This window comes from Megalopta genalis, chromosome 5 (assembly GCF_051020955.1).
Source record: "Megalopta genalis isolate 19385.01 chromosome 5, iyMegGena1_principal, whole genome shotgun sequence".
Taxonomy (NCBI): domain Eukaryota; kingdom Metazoa; phylum Arthropoda; class Insecta; order Hymenoptera; family Halictidae; genus Megalopta; species Megalopta genalis.
The window spans coordinates 11,483,062-11,500,566 of record NC_135017.1 but is presented as its reverse complement, the minus strand read 5'-3'; the positions used below and the strand labels follow the sequence as shown (position 1 = coordinate 11,500,566).

Here is a 17,505-nt window from a genome sequence, read left to right as displayed (position 1 = left end):
AGAAAGGATCTACGTGTTCCGCGAGGGGCACGCGATCCTCGCGGATCCTCGCGATTCGAGACGCACGGGAGATACGCGGGGGGGGGGGGCGAACGTGACTGCCCCGGCATTTCGGATCGCTTTCGAATAAGTTCACCGGCTCAGGGTCGGTCGAAATGCCGTGCGAGCGGACCATAAGTTACCTCGATTCTGCCCGGAGAGGGTGTCCCCTCGTTGTAGTCACCTCGTCATCCCTTCCGTATCGTGTCTTCCGAGAATAGCGATTTTCTCCCGTTATAGTCGCATCGTCGTCCCCACCGTGTCGTACAAAATGGTTCCGCCTCGTTACGGTCGCGTTACAATCGCCGATGCGTCGTACAACAATCATTCTGTTACGTCATTGCCGCGCCGCTGGTCCCAGAATTGTATTCGAACAGATATTCGAGCGGATAAACGGTTATTCGAATTAGAATTTATTCGTGCAGAAATTCGTATGGACATTAAAGAACGAATAAACATGATGGAATGGAATTTGTGTTCTCATTGTTTATCGATTTATTTCTTTAATATTGCTTGTTCGAATTATTCGAGTACAGAATTTTTCGAATTATTCGAGTAATAAATGATTCGAATACAGAATTTTTCGAATTATTCGAATAAAAGATTTTTTCGAATTATTCGCGAATAAAGATTTTTAATCCGAATAAAGATTTTTTCGAGTTATTCGAGAAAAGACTGATTCAAATAAAGAAATTGTCGAATTATTCGAGAAAAGACTGACTCGAATAAAGAAATTGTCGAATTATTCGAACAAAAAATGATTCGAATAAAGAATTTTCCGAATTATTCGAACAAAAAAATAATTCGAATAAAGAATTACTCTTCTAAGGATTATTAAATAGAATAATAATTAAATCGAATAATTACTATTCGAATAAATAAATAAAATAATTTCCTACGAATACACGAATTATTCGAATAAAATATTCGACTAGAAACGAATTCATTCGAATAATATAGTCTCGCCACAATCACATCGTTCTCCCCATTGCAATCTATCAAAAAAATGTCTTCTCTTTTTTAAAATGGCACCCTTTCGTTATAGTCGCTCCTCCAAATTATGGTACTGTTTTCGAACAGAAAGATCGTTGTTCGGACTCGTAATTTAGCAGCTGTAATTGCAGTGGGTCTTGTTAGACGGTTTCTAAAATTTCCAGGAACCCGAAATTTCACCGCGGAAATGTTTGGTTCGCGGATGAATAAATTCGTAATCGAATTCGATAGCGGGGAGAATTTTGGTGTCCGCGAAGGAACGGTCGAACTTTCGCAGTTCCGGGACTCGTAGACCCTGAATGCTCGTTCAGACGACGAGGAACTAAAATCCGGGTAATCTATGATGTCGTCTAGTAAACTTAGACTGTTCGAACAGGTCAGGCCGCGATGGTAGCAGCGGCGAACTCCGTTCGGTGGGGCCGGCTTAGGTCAACGTCCTTCATCGGTCGACTTATTCCTCTCAGGTTATAATGCTCGAAACAATATTGACCGTGCGAAATGATATTTATTCGATAAGAAAAGATATCCGCGGTCGATCTGACGCCTTCAGATTTCGCGGTAGAATCCGCGAAAATCGGAGAATCGCGCGCGCCGTTTGGCAAATCATTATATAGAATTGATATAGCGTCGTTTTGGTGCTTTCGCGGGGCGCTGAGTCCGTCTCTCTTGACATGCTTGCGGTAAAATTAATTAAGCAACGGGATTAATGAAGGCGAGGACGTTCTTGAATTTCTCTTTAGAGTGCGAAAGTGGCGAGGTCCGGGGATACCGGGACGGGAGAATTGAAAGAAATTGGGAACAGTCGTCCATTGTTGTCGAATGCCCGGTTCTCGTGCACCGGGAACGGAAAAATATCTCGTGGCGCTGCCTTCAGAAACTCACGTGAAAGTACGTATCACCTCTGTCCGGCCACGTACTGTCGCAATCTACTTAAAGTAGACACGGGCCGCGCGCGGTCAGACAATTGAAATTTATTATCCTGGCAGTTGCGGGAAATTTACAAAAATTCTGCTCCGCTTCCTTGGTTCCGGAGCGAAGTCTGACAGCGGACAGATTTGATCTACTTGGAGGATCTTCCATCTGATAAATGAATAATGGCTCCGTGAAAGGGGATGGGACTGCATTATTAATTCAACGAGACGAGAACGTGATTATTCAAGTAAATTCGTACTTCGTATAGTGAGTTAATAGGACATGCTGTACTGCTGTTGATGAAGAATAAAATGATTTTTTAGTCTTGACTGACTATATATAATACAAACTTATTTACAAATTCATTTACGATCTTTAAATTGTAAAATACAATATATTATTGTTGATAAAGCAGAAAATGATTTTCTATCGTCGTCTGATTATGTGCAAACTGCGTCTACTTGCAAGATAATTGCTAAGTGGATTCATGCTGTCTATGATCAGGCAATCTGAATATGAAATTGTAATTATTATATATTGTATTATACAGTTATGATATAATAATATTGTATATATTATACAATTATTATACATCGTCATATTATATAATTATACTGCAATATTATATATTTTACAATTATGATACAAGATTATTTTATACAATTATAATACAATATTGTATTATACAATTATTACACAATATCGTATTATATAAATATAATACAATATTATATTATACAATTATAATACAAGATTACATTATGCAAATTATAATACAATATAGTATTGTACAATTATTATTCAATATCATATTATATAAATATAATACAATATTATATTGTACAATTATTATACAATATCATATTATATAAATATAATACAATATTATATTACATAATTATAATACAAGATTACATTATACAATTATAATACAAGATTACATTATACAATTATAATACAAGATTACATTATACAATTATAATACAAGATTACATTATACAATTATAATACAAGATTACATTATACAAATTATAATACAAGATTACATTATACAAATTTTAATACAATATTGTATTGTGCAATTATTATACAATATTATATTACAGTTACAATTACAATACAATATATTTCAGTATAAAAATATTCAATTCATAAAATTATACCATTACCTATACATTAAAATTACACAGTACACAAAATTTCATTTCGTGCCCTTCTCTCTGACTATGCACAGGCCTGCTCTACTGCAAGCCCTGGCCATTGCATAAATTAATCGCAGCGGCACGGATCGGTGAGCATTTTATTTCCCGGGATCGAGAAATAATTCATAAAAAATTCGTGCTCGACAAACGTCCAACTGCAGGCAGGACCGATCTACCGAAAGGATCGCCGCTCGTCAAGCGAGCACCGTATAAATGGAATATTAATGCCCGGGGTGGTGGAGATGATTCTTTCAAGTAGATACGGCGGCGCGTGATCGGACCGGGCCGGTCCTCGGCCGCTGAATAATTCCGTTCGGCAACGTCGGCACGAAACGTTCCAAGAGTTTACGTCTTCTCGCCGCGGATAAATTCGCGCGTCGCGTTACTTTACGTTTCCGCTCTTTCGGCTCTCCGAGGTGAAATTCGCCAGCGTTTCGTCGCGAGCACTTTCTTTGTCGGCGGCGACGAACGCGATGGACGAGCGCTCGACAGCTCCCGTGAAACTTGCCGAACTTGGAACAATTAACGGGAGCGCGGGACATCGTTTGCGTTCGGGTTTACCGTTCGGGTCGCGGAACGGAATTCTGGAGTTCGACGACGAACAGGGGGAACACGTACGTCCCTCCGCTGTCTCCGTCGCTGTGTGCGTGTCCGCGGCGGCGGTGGTGGTGGTGGTTTCGTCGGACGCGAAGTTTACAGTTATGTGCATCTGGGTCTCGAATGGATCAATAATGATCTATCTTCCGCCCCGTTCTCTCACCGGCGCGCCGTCTCGAGAATTTCAAACGGTTCCGAAATTTTCAATTACACCCTCGTCGTTTCTATCCGCCAACCTACCTCCCCCTCCCCTCCTTTCTCCCCCCGGTGCACCGGCTTGTTTTCCAGTTTTCGACGTTTCAATCGAAACGCTCGGAGTTCGTCGATGTTCGACGCTATTGCCAAGGTCGTTCCGAAGGTCATCGATGTATCTTCGAGAGGAATGTATTTTTAACTTCGGCCACGTTGCAGCCGGTACGAAGAGAAGTTTATCAAGCATGCGACGGCCCTGGACTGCTTATCACGCGTTTCCTGGGGGAACGAAAAATTGCTGGGAGTCTGAAGGTCGTTCGGAGGACGAACTGTAGGGCCTCTCTCGTCCTCTTCTCGATTCGATAACAATAGAAACAGGGTGTAAGAAAAATGCGGGGTATATTTCGGAGGAGAGAATGTACAGCGAATTCTCCCTAATTGACGCTCGGATTGTGCACGGAAATGGAGAATTTGGGAAGAGGAGACACGACTGTTCGAGCCTCGATCCTCGTTTTTATAGTTACAGATTTACAAGAATTATGAAAACGAGGTTATTTTCCAGTTCCTGGTTTTAGTTCCAAGAGTTCGTAAATGACTCGTTTCTGCTTTGCCCGATACAAATTGTTACAGTTTCCCGCGCACTGTGTCTTGGAAAAATTTTTACATCGAAGATGAATTATACACGGGCAAAGTAGAGACTTCAGGCTTTAAAATGAGTTTAGTTTCGTTGTTCTACGATTTTTATTCACGAAGTTACAGTGTTTTGAATATCGTCGATATTTCGAAGGTTCGAAATTTTGTCTAAAGTCTGGAACGAGGTTTCCCGCTCACTGCGTCGCAAGTAAATTTTGTTACAGAAATTGACGGATGACCTCCGAAAGTAGACACTTCGGGCTTTAAAATGAGCCAAGTTCCATGGTTGTATGATTTTTTTGCACGAAGTTATAGCTGTTCGAATATCAACAATTTTTTCGAAAATTTGAAATTTCGGCGAAAGTATATAAAAATTATATACTATGTACAAGTATATAAAACTATAAAAATGAGCTGCGAGGCTCGAATAATCGTATCTTCCCTTCCCAAATTGTCCATTTTTGTTTATGGGCTGAAAGAAAATAGTGGAGAATTTACTGTACAGATAGCCCGATTGTCGATAAAACAATAATAAAAACGAAACAAAATATAAAACACGCATTAACATTGTTAAGAAAATGTATAGAAGACCCTAAAAAATACCGTATATATATTAACCGTCACCCAGCGGTTCCCTGGTCTTTTTGATCCCACGCGCTTAAATCGTTCACTTAATCGCTGAATTATCGACAATTCAATCAAATAAATGTCTGTCACGCCAGGAACAACACATGTAAAAATACGTAAACGTTACCGACGAGATACTAATAAAAATACAAAGCATAAAACACGCGTGGCATTGTTAGAAAAATATGTAGGCCACCTTGAGAAAGGCAGTCTGTTAAATAATAAAAAAAATCTAGCGAATACGTTGCACTATAAATAGAAATGCAGTAATGTCTCCCTTACTGACGTTCGGATTGTCCACAAAAATGGACAATTTGTGAAGAGGAGATACGATTATCCGAGCCTTTCAGTTTGTTTTTATAGTTGCAAATTGTCAACAATTATAAGAACGAGCCGCAAGGCTCGGATAATCGTATCTCCTCTTCCCAACTTGTCCATTTTTGTAGACAATCTGAACGTCAGTAAGGGAGACATAAATAGGCCATCTAGAGAGACATCATCGTCGCAATAATAACAAAAAACCGTAAAAAACACGTGCCAAGAACAAACATGTGGGTGACCTTAAAGAACCCGATCAACGAAACAACAATGAAAATACCGAAGTAAGTTCGTGGCCGTACTGTCGAGGAGAAAGATGGTGCGTCTCGATCTCGAGAAATGCCATGAATTTTCATACATTTTTTTCCTGCGAGCGACGCGGTTCCCGGGTCAGAAAATGCGCTGTTTGGATCGGCGGTCAGGAAGGGAGACGTTCATTGCCGCGAACGTTGGTATTATTTCTGCGGGTTCAGAGCGCATTAACGGGAGCCCCGCCGGCGAAACAACATCGGTCGGGGTGCGATCAGCGGGGGGCGCGAAGGGGTGTCGCGGATCGATGGGGCGGGGGCTCAAGTATCGTTGACTAATCAAAAATTTAATTAATAGACCGCGAGCCGGTTATTAGTGATATTTCCTCGGATCGAGCCACCGGGCACCACCACCCCCCTCCCCCCGCGACCTCCGGCGTTGCCGCGATCCGAACTGATCGATGTTGTGCCGTTGGAGGCTGCCTGGGCCAGTGACGTAATCAAGAACCTCCACCCCCGAGGCTTGACGTCACTGATGCCCTCAAATGCGCGTGGCCAGGTGCGTATCGGAGAATCTCTGCAGCGTCCCTGCACCCCGCCGGCTCCTCGCCCGCTGCCACCACCACCGCCGCCGCGCTTCGAGCCGACCCACCCCAACCAACCCCTTCGCTGACTCGTTTTTTTTCCTCTTCCGTTCCGTCAGCCTTGCACCGACTTCTGCCTCCCCCCCTCTCTCTTTCTTTTTCTCGCTCTCAGTCTCTCTCTCTTTTTTTCTTTTGCTCGCTTTCGCTCTCATTCTATGTCTTTCTTTCTTTTTCTCGCCATCGCTCTCTCTTTCTTTCTTTTCCTTTCTCTCGCTCACGCTGTCATTCTTCCTCTCTCTCTCTCTCTCTCTCTCTCTCTCTTTCTTTTCCTCGCCCTTGCTCTCTCTCTCTCTCTCTCCTTCCCTTTCTTATTCTTGCTCTCGCTCTCCCACTCTCGCTTTCTCTCTCGCTCGCTTTCGCTCTCTCTCGCTCTCCCACTCTCGCTCTCTCTCTCTCGCTCTCCCACTCGCTTTCGCTCTCTTTCGCTCTCTCTCGCTCTCCCACTCTCGCTCTCTCTCTAGCTAGCTTTCTCTCTCTCTCTCTCTCTCTCTCTCTCTCTCTCGCTCTCGCTCTCTTGCCACTGACATCGTGCACTGTACACGATTAGAAAAATGGAGCGGCGGCACGTTAACGCCGGACGGTTCGCAGCCGACGATTATTGGCGGGAGCATAACTCCCCGGGGGTTTTTTCGTGCCGCGGAGAAATAATCCGGTTAACACGGGGCCGGCATTAGCGCGCGGCCGCGATGAAAGCGGGAAATTGGACTCGGAAATTGGAGAAAGGATCATGGCCACGCCGCTCTGATCTGCTTAAACCATACCCGATTCTAGGGACTTTTACTTCGACGGGCGTGGAACATCGCCTTCGGCTTTCTCGGTCGCTGCTTCCCGATTTCTCGGATCTTTTCACTCTCAAAAGGTGAATGGTTAGGCTTCGATTATGCTGTTGCGTTCTCTGGCGTCTAGGGAATTTTCTATATACCGTTATAGTTTCTAGAGAAATGTAATCCGGCTGCCTGAATCTCGACTTTTTCTTAATCGAAGTCTAGCTTCCGATTTTCTTGGACTTTTCTCTTTTAAGGGATGCCTGGTTTGCTTTCGATTATGGAAATCTTGGATTTCGATTATGCTGTTGCTTTCTCTGGCGTCTAGGGAATTTTCTGTAGATTATCATAGTGCCTAGAGAAATTTAATCGAGATGCCTGAACTTCGCTTTTTTCTCAATCGAAGTCTGGCTTCCAATTTTTTTGGATTTTTCTCTTTTAGGGGTTGCATAGTTCGCTTTCGATTATGCTATTATATTGCGCGATATCCAGGGAGTTTCTTACACGTCATAAATGTTCTTAGACTTGCTTGAAAAATTTAATCAAAGTCGTCTTCTTCTTCGTCGAACATTTTCTTCGATTTTTTCCCCAAGCGAGTCAGTGATTCGTTTTACAATATTCTGTTGCATTGTCCGAGGTTTAGGCAATTTTCTATAGATGCCAGAAAATTTCGCAGGCATTCGTGAAAAATTTAATTCGGACGGCTGAACCTCGTCTTCTTCTTGGTCGAAGATTTTTCAAAATTATTCCGGCTAGGGGGTGAACGGTTCGCTTTCGAATACGCTGTCGTATAACCCGGTAAAGAATGTTTAAAAAATGTCATTTCTTCGCGATCGATGTTCTCTCCCTCGGAACAACACAATTTATTTATTTATTCTTTATTTACAAAAAATAAGCGAACCCTCCGGGCTTCAGTCCTGAAAAAATTCCCCACACAATTCGCCGAAACCATGAATCATCGAAGCCGCGCGTGGCCGTAATTTTTCGAATCCGTGACTCGCACGGCAAACCATTCGACGATGCGAATTTTCCGATAATCAAGTTCTGGTTTCGCGAGCGGCCAATTTTTCGGACCTGGTCGATACTCGCCGCTCGCAGGGATCTGCCTTATCGAGCCGGCCTTCTCTGCCTTATCGTCCCGGCAGTATTGAAAACGCTCTCCCTTATCGGGGGAGTATTAAATCCGTGAGCAGTTTCGCGAAATATCCCCGTAGTCGCTTTCCTCGAGTGCCGCATATGAATAATTTATATCTGGTCCGTCCGCAAGACACGTTTTTATTCGATCCCGGAACGGAAAGGTAATTTTTACGAATATTTAGTGGCCGCGGGAATACCTCGGGGAGAACGGTGCGCCGTCGATCGACCGAGAACTCGAAATATTCGACGACGATGCGCACCACCTAACCGCGACACGCCGCGCCGCCGATGTTTCTTTTCCGATGTTCCGTTTCGATCGAAGTCGTTTCAGAACGCCGATCAATTCGATCAATTGATATCCGACCTCAGCGTGCACTTTAATTTTCACCGAGAGTCATCGGCGCGTTTCGGCGACGCTGAAACGGCCGGTGTTCTCGAGGTTAAATAGCGACGACGGGGGGAGGGGGATGCTTAAAAAACGACGAAAGTCAGCCCGCTTCTGTTTGCCAAACAGCCTGTGTTTCGTTTCGTCGGCCACCACGGGGGAAACTGCAACGAAGTCGTCGCGAATCTAGGTCGGGGTGCAGCTGGTTCAATTGATTTTCCATGGGGCATGGGTCACCATTGTGATCCCCTGTTTACCGAGTCCCTCTCGATAACCGGCGGAGATCGAGGCAGCCGAGCTTCCTGGAATTTTATTCGAAAGCTGCGATGTCAGATCCATGGACACTTCCTTCGCCTACAGGTAGACGGGCGGAAAATTGCTAGCGTCGATCGACGGGAACCCTGGGAATACGGAATACCTGCTGCACGCTGGAATATTCAGCTCGACGTTTCGCTTCGGGGTGGCTCGGGCATTATTTTTAAGAATACCGACGCGGGATAATCGAGATTAAAAACTAGTTGACGCTGGAATTACCGAGTTCTGAACACGATTAATATATATTTTCTTTACAAGTGAGTCGGGATTAAACTGTCGTCTAAACTTCGCACGATTATGTGCTCGATCAATGATTTTTGTTTAACAATTTCTCGTAGAAACATTCTTTTGATGTTAAGAATTGTGAGAAATGAAATATAAAGTCTGGTCGTTTCGAATGGTTTGGTAATTCTAGTGTTAATTAGTGTGTGGATTTAAGTAGGCTAGGTGCAGATGGGTAGTTTAGCTTGGATTCGACTAATTGATGACTAGAACGAATTAGGCTAGGTTCTGAATAGCCAATTTAATTTAATTCTATTTTTTAATCAATTTATTTACGGGTTCGTTTGCCTTGTATATAATTTATACAATAAGTAAATATAAAAATATATGTATGATATATTTATAAACAAATATAAATATATATATATACAATATAATATAAACACACACACACATAAAATTATAATATAATTATAATGTAAATATGTATACACATACATATGTATCAACAAACAAATATAAAAATATAAATATATAACTATATTTATAATATATCTACAAACAATTATAAAAATATAAAATATAACATATTATAAAATATAATAATATATATGTATAATATAAGATAAACTATAATATAAAATATGTACTAAAGCTATAAAAACTGAGTAAACATAAGTTTGAACCTAGTTCAGTAAACTAAAACGAAGTAAACTTAAACCTTGGCAAACTAAAAATAAATCTAACGCCTAAGCTTAATAAAAAGCTGACGAACCGATGCCTAAAACAGACCCATTTAAATCACGACCGCGTTAAGCCGGAACCTAAAGCAAGTCAGAACCCGACGAAGGACACTAAAAGATTAGGACACGGTCGACTGACGGCCAAATGTACGAACCGCGAGCGAACACATTTCACCGTCGAAATTATGATGGTCCATTACTCGAAGTGGCCGGAAAATTCTAGCGCATCTTGGGTGCCGGGTAAAGGGGGCGAGATAAGTAATCCGAGCGTCGCGCGCGCGTTCGGAAAGAATAACGTTTCGTCGGTTCAAGATCGAAGTGAAATAATGTCGTGGGAAATTCAGTCCGGCGGAGAATTCGTTTAGCGACGAACGAAGGGCGACCGGGAACATCTCCTCGAGGTCTCCGCGGGCAGAAATTAAAATTATTGGGGTTGAAGAATTGAATTTAAGGGACGGCGCGCGGCGAGAGCGTATCGATCACGGAATGATCTTCAGAAATTCCGCGTGCTCGGGGAACCGGGTCGGAACGGAGCCGAACGATCCGGTTTGCAGCGCGCAGCAAAAATCTCCGGCTGAAATAAGGAACAGTAATAATCGCGGCGACGTGAAAATATATCGGAAAGATCGAGCCGAGAGAAAGAAACCGCGACAAATCGTCGGAACTATTTTCGCCGGCGAGTCGAGAAACGTCTTGCACCGGTCCGGCGTAATTAATTTTAATTAATGCGAGGGAATTAATGGTCGAACGAACGAGTCGCCGGAACGAAGGAGATGACGAGTCGCGTTATCCACGTTGACATAATTGTCCGGCGAGGCGCGCGATTCTCATTAAATCCCGATGTTCCTTTTTATCAAACGGCGGTCGGTTTATTAGTAATTAATCGTGACCGTTTCTCGCCCGCGAACATCGTCGAGTGCAACAGGAACGGCTCTGGTTGTAACGTTTCTTTTTCTCCTTTTGCCGGGCACGGAGTGACTCGTTAAACCGGCTAAAAGCTCGATTAAGAGGCGGAAAAGCGGCGTGAATTTATCTTCGCGAGGGGATCGGCTCTCCGGCCCGGCCGGCTTTCCCGCCGGGCGACACACAGTTTCACCCCTCATTAAAATATTATTATTCGCCCGCCCGCCGGGAAATATTTTCAGATAATAGTCCCGCGATACCGCGGCGACACGTGCAAATAAAATGGTAACGCGATGATAATTCGCGGCGTCGAGCTTCTATAATGAGCGGCCGGCACCTACGCGGACGATCAATCCTTCGATTATTTATGTCCACGCCTGAATATTTCATAGCAACGTAAATCTGCATCCGAGACGCGTCCCACGGTGTTGCGCCGATCACGGCTGACGTCTTGCCTCTTGCCGGATAAGACGCCAGACGGAATAACAATAAAATGCCGATACGGATTTCCAGCGAATTTCTCGTCGCAGCTGGAAAATACGAAGATAGTTGGAAACGTTTCCATTCGAATAATCCAATTTAAGACGTTATAGAAAATTCCGAAAACGACAGAATTCGCGCGAGAACGTAAAGCGTCGGAATTCGCGTTCTACCGATTTTTAATAATCTCTGAATGCAAGTAGTTTCGCTCTCTGAGAACTTTTAGAAGGCAATATTCTTTGTCTATGCGCTTTAATTTGAAAAAATCGAGAAGCATTAAAATTCGCACTGCACAGATTTTCGAAAATGTCCAAATTTCAGTTCCCTTCGTAAAACAAATCCAGAACATTAGGAAATATTTTTGACACCTCTGATAAATTTCAGCAAATTGGGAGATCGTTCGAGGCGTCGGAATTTCGTTAAAATATTTCCTAACGGTTCGTTCCGTCGCACATCGCAGTGCTTTCCACGGCTGCACGATGCAGAGATTATTCGCTGCACTCTTTGACAGCTTTTTGAGCACGCAAGCTTCTCCAATCCCCGCACAAAAGTCGTCTTTCGAACAGCACGCATCGATATTCCTTTTTACGTTCGCGCACACAGCCGCGCCTTGTCGTGGGATTAATCATATGTCTGATTTTGTTTGTTGCAGGTAAGTTGCCGCTGAATTAATTAAATTAGTCGGGAACTAGTCAGGGGAACGTCGCAGATCGCACGTAAGTGAAACGAGCCATTCGACGACGAAATATGAAAGAACGTTGCGAGCGTGTTCTCTCTCGCTGTGGAATTCGGTACACGGTAGAGGAAAAATATGCCAAAACGGGATCATGTTTGCGGAACTATCGTCGACCATGATCAAATCTGACGTGTAAATACACGGCTCACGTGACCGGCTGCGAAAAGAGGATCAAATGTGACCTCGGCTGTTTGCTGATCCCGTTGCTCGAGATTCCTTCTTCTTTTTTTTTTTATCACGCAACCGGCGGATCCGCTAATTCGAAACATGCCGCGTCTGTTTATCGATGATCGCCGATCGCGCAGGAATTTTTCCGCGCGAAAATAACAACCCGGCCAAAAATTACAGCAACAATAATTAAATCAGCACGTCGATGTGCTACTCTCGAATTGGCTACTCTCCGGGATAGTTCACTCTCGAAAACGGTGTTTCGAAGCGAAAGAAAAAATATTTTCGCATTTCAAAAGACCTATTCCATCGGCTGAAAAAACGTGAGAATTTTCGAAAAATTTTCACCGGGTCGAAAAAATTCGCAAAGTTCACCGAAATCGATTCGTCGGTTTTTAATGAACCAGCACGGGTTCAGGGGCGGTGTAATAATAAACAGATAACATTTCGAGAATGTCAGGACGTCGCAGGATTTTTTCGCCGATCGCCGAAGCACCGGCAGCTATTTTCATCGACGCGACAAATTGATCCACTCTGGTTCGACGTACCAGATCCCCGGCCAAATGCCTACGGTCATGGCCGGTTCGCATTTAAAGCGCGCGAAGATATCGCAAGACAATCGATAGCTTCCCTTCTCGCTCCCGCGGCCGCGTCTTCGGCCTGTTCTCTTAGTTTGTCCTCGCAACGAGAGCAGCTCGAAACGCAGATTGATCTACTTTTGTTCCGGGATCGAAGCCGGCCGCTATTGTGATCATCGGGACGCGGATAAAATTCGTTCTCTCTCTCTCTCTCTCTCTCTCTCTCTCTCTCTCTCCATCGCTCTCGTGCTCTCAGTCTTCCTCTCTCGCTCTCTCTCTCCCTCTTCCTCTCGCGCTCTGAGTCTTCCTCTTTCGCTCTTTTGCGCTCTCTCTCTCTCGCGCTCTATTTCTCGCTCTCTCTCTCTCGCTCTCTCGCGCGCTCTCTCTCTCTCTCTCTCACGCTCTCTCACTCTCTCGCGCTCTCTTCCACGTGCCCTCTCTCTCTCGCGCTCTCTCTCGCGCTCTCTCTGTCGCGCTTTCTCTCTCGCGCTCTCTATCTCCCGCGCTCTCTCTCTCTCGCGCCCTCTCTCCCGCTCTCTCTCGCTTTCTCCCTCGCCCTCTCTTGCTCTCTCTCTCTCTCTCTCTCTATCTCTCTATCTGCACGAATGCCAGAACCACCCAAAGGCTATTTTCCATGGGCAACAGATGCCGCTCCTCCATAACTTTATCTAGTCCTCCATTTATCGAACAAAGTCACCCTAATATACTCGATTGTGATCGATTGTGACGCGAGCCGCCGCGATACTGTCCTGGCCGACCATTATCGTTGTGACTCATGAGACTCTGTTGCTCGAAAAGTTAGGCCTCAGTCGCCGCTCAAGTTTCAGAGTGATAGCAGCTCTATTGTGCTCGCCGATGCTTTGTGACTATGTGCTAAATTCGACGTGGAGATCGGGTTCAGGGTCACCTGTAAAAAGTTCGGGCGTTAAAGTATGCTGGGCTGCTGGGTTTGCTGACGTTTGCAGTGATCATTTTAGGTATACCGATGTTCGACTTCATCGTGTCAGCTTTTTGTTATTGTTCGACTTCGTCGTGCTGGGTTTGCTATTGTTTGACTTCGTCGTATCAAGCTTGGCATTGTTTGACTTCGTTGTATTAGATTTGCAAACGTTTTGCGTTATTATGTTAGGTGATGTTATGTTTTTTGGTGATCGAACGCATCGTATTAGGTTTGCCGATGTTTGGAAACATTGCGCTGGGTTTACTGATGTTTGCTGATGTTTGCTGATGTTTGCTGATTACTGATCTTTGGAGTCATCATTTTGGGATCGTCGGTGTTCGACTTCATCGTGTGAGGATTGCTGATGTTTCCACTTCGTCGTATCAAGTTTGCTATTGTTCGAATCATCGTATTAAATTTGCTATCGTTCGACTTCATCGAATTAAGTTTGCTAATGTTTGACGTCATCGTATTAAGTTTGCCGACGTACGACTTCTTCTTGTTAAATTTTTTGGTGATCGATTTTATCGCAATAAGATTGCAGACATTCAAGACACGATTGTGTCAGGTTTGACGATGTTTGGAGTCATGGCACCAAGTTTTGTCGATGTTTGACGTGGCCATGTTCGATCCGTGACTGCCATTTCCCTCTGAAACATATTCGTTCCTGCCTCGCTAATTGAATCGTCGACCGAATCGGATCATCGATAGAATTCACCGCATACTGCTCCCTCCGCGGTCGTTTCGGAATAATTCGAGAACGCGAAGTGCGCGGACGCATTAGCATACGCGATAACGAAGAAAGAGTTATAAATCGCCGCATTCCGTGCGCGCAGCGTTGATCCATCGGAGTGATCGTGATCGCGGGACCAGATCGATGGTAAATAATTCATAAACCTGAAATGAACGTCCTGGAACAGTTCTGTCGATTGAGGAAAAATTCGTCAAATTCGATGATAATTCAATGATAAATAGCAAGGTACAAATTAAAGGAACATCTCATTTACTAATCATAATTAAATTGTTTAATTAAATGTTCATTACGCTTGGAATCTGTATGGGAACCGATGGCGTTAGTTATAAATTAAATTATCATTTAAATAATAGCAGAAATAACTTTTCGTTTAAATAATCAGGTTAATGAACATTCGCATAAACGATGACAGGTTTCGCCAGATTTTTCAAAGTATCAAATAACAATGTACAAATCAAACGAATACCTCATTCGCAAATAATAATTAAATTCACTATGTAATTAAATGTTCATTACACATGTAAGCCATAAGAAAATCAATAAAGTTCGTTACAAATGAAATGATCGTCTAAATAATACCAGAAATAATTTTGTCCTTAAATAATCCGATAAACGAACATTCGCATAAACGACGACAGGTTACACCGGATTTTTCAAAGCGCAAAATCGATCCGTGCTCGCAAAAAATGTCGCAACATCGTCGCGTCATTTCAACGAAAGCAATCCAATCGAGTTTTCGATTTTCGTCGATAAACGGCGATTATTCGGCCAGACGGCCGCCGCAGTCTAATTATAACGAGCGCACAAAACCCAATTAGGTCGATTGTATAACAAACGAAAAAACAATGGCGGGCACACGCCGTTCGTTCCGCGTGAGTGTGCAACAAGAAGCGTGCACTTGCGCTCGAGATTGCGTCCCGACGCCCGACGCCGAGCGTCGCGGCGTCGCGTGACCGTAAACGCGTGCCGCGAGCTTAGTTCGTCTCGATTCACGTGGTGGTGCGGTCGTGAATCACTTTCCCGTATTTTTCTCTCTCTATATATCGCGCGCGCGACCGCGCGGCCGCGGCTCACCTATTTTTCGACTCTGCGGATTTTTCGCCGCCTCTGCGCCTCGACGTTCTCGAAAACGCGCGCGCCGCATCTCGCGACCGCCGGTTTCGCAAAATTTCGCGAATTCCTCGAGAACGAATCGTCCGGACACCGTCGAACAATTCGACGCCCGTGATCGACAGCGGCTGTGATTTTTACAGTTTCTACGATTTATCGCCGCCGCCGTAATAATTCTCCTCGGTTTCCAAAGCTCCGCGTCCTGGATAAACGGTGCAGTGTGCAGCTCGGCGGTTCGGAACACGAAACTGCGACGCGCTGAAAGCTCGGACGGTTGTTGCGTTGTTTAGTTAGTTGTGCAAACAGGTGATTCATTCGGGTCTCCGGGCCGGCTATTGTGCTTTTTAATTATCGTCGGACGGTGTTTACGGTTCTGGAAGGAACGCGGAATATTTCTTAACGCGCGGCTTCTCTCGCGGTCGCTCGGCTTCTTCGGCCGGAACGAAACAGAAAAATCACGGCGAACGGAGCCGCGCTCGATTTATCCCAGCGGTAGTTCCGTTTCGTCGGACAATACCGGGCGATATTTCCCACGGCGGAGCCGAAAAAAATATCCCGAAACCGAACACCTTTTGCATGTTATTACGCAACGCTTGTCGACGATCGCATATTCTCTCTCGTCCTGAAAAAATCATCGAAATCTCTTCTCTGACGTCACTCTACTCTTTTTTTCGACTATGCTGCCGCGTTCCCCGGTGATCCGAAATCAGCGAATTCGGTGCCATTTTGTGCAACAGGTTCGAAGACGTGACGCGAATTAACGTTGCTCCGTTGCCGTCGATAGCAACAAAATGGCGCCGCTTTGAACAAACCGTTGCTCCGCGTTTCTCGAATTCCCCGTCGCTGTGAAAAATTGAGGAAAATTATAAACGATTCCCGGCGCTTCGATCGTTCTTTTCGGTGCAGCAGGATGTCAAATGAACGTTCTAAAAAAAATTTCGCGACGATCGGTCGTTCGGCTTCCTTTGCGCGGAGCTCTCGTTTTTTGGAGAATCCGGCCGAAAACCGATCGAATATTTCCCCGGCGAGGGTAGCGTTTTATTCGCGACCTTCGTGTATCGTTGCCAGGCCTATCCCGCGGCAACGGGCGCGGAATCATGCTCCTTATTGACGATTCCCGGCCGGCCGTCGTTTTATTGAATATTTATTGCGCTGGTGTTAATTCGCGCTCGTTCGTGGCTCGTGTGAACGAGAGGAAGGCCACTCTCGGCGTCACGACTCGTGCGTTTTATCAAACGCTCGTTAAGTTCATTGAAAATTCAATGTTGTTACGAAGCCGGTTATATCATTGTTCTCGGTTCGCGCGAACGAATTCGCGTCCCGTTGCCGCGCCGCCGACGCTGATCGACCCGATAAGATACACTTTTTGTAATGGACGACTCCCGGAACGAGCAGATTGATAGATTAAACTTCGAACAATGAGCCGGGCCTTGAACATATGAAACAACGATCCGAATACGCGGGCCGCGTACTCTTCAATATTAATTCCGGAACAGTTCGCGCGCTCCTGGGAATTATTTTCTCGTTCCGCTCATCATTCATCGACACCGGGAATTTTCAGTCCGCTCGGAAATACTTCCCGGCGATTTTTTGAAGAAAAATAGATTGACGAACTCCTTCGGAATTCGAATTCCGCTGATTTTTAGGAGCACTCGGATTCTTGTCATTCGAAGTCTCGTTGATTTCTTCGAAATATTCCATTGGCCTGAGATAGATCGTTCAAAGCGCGGATCCGGTTTCTAAATAATTCTAGAACCGTGCAGGAATCGGCGTTCTGCTAATTTTTGAGAAATTCTCGAACGCTCGCGGCATCCGTGAAAAATTCCAACGGAGTAGGAAACATTTTCGATCCTCGCGCCTTCGGT

The 17,505-nt window shown here is 44.5% G+C and overlaps 1 protein-coding gene across 13 annotated transcripts in view; it reads left to right on the top strand.

The window, feature by feature from the left end:
• Positions 1-17,505, top strand: part of dnc (phosphodiesterase dunce) — a 540,449-nt gene that overhangs the window by 394,131 nt on the left and 128,813 nt on the right. The window contains exon 1 of one of the 13 annotated variants that reach the window (XM_076521358.1): positions 15,589-15,946. The exons of the other annotated variants lie outside the window; for them this stretch is intronic. The gene's annotated coding sequence lies outside the window, so the exon portion shown is untranslated. Of the gene's footprint in view, positions 1-15,588; positions 15,947-17,505 lie in introns of those variants that run through there. 13 annotated transcript variants of the gene reach the window in all.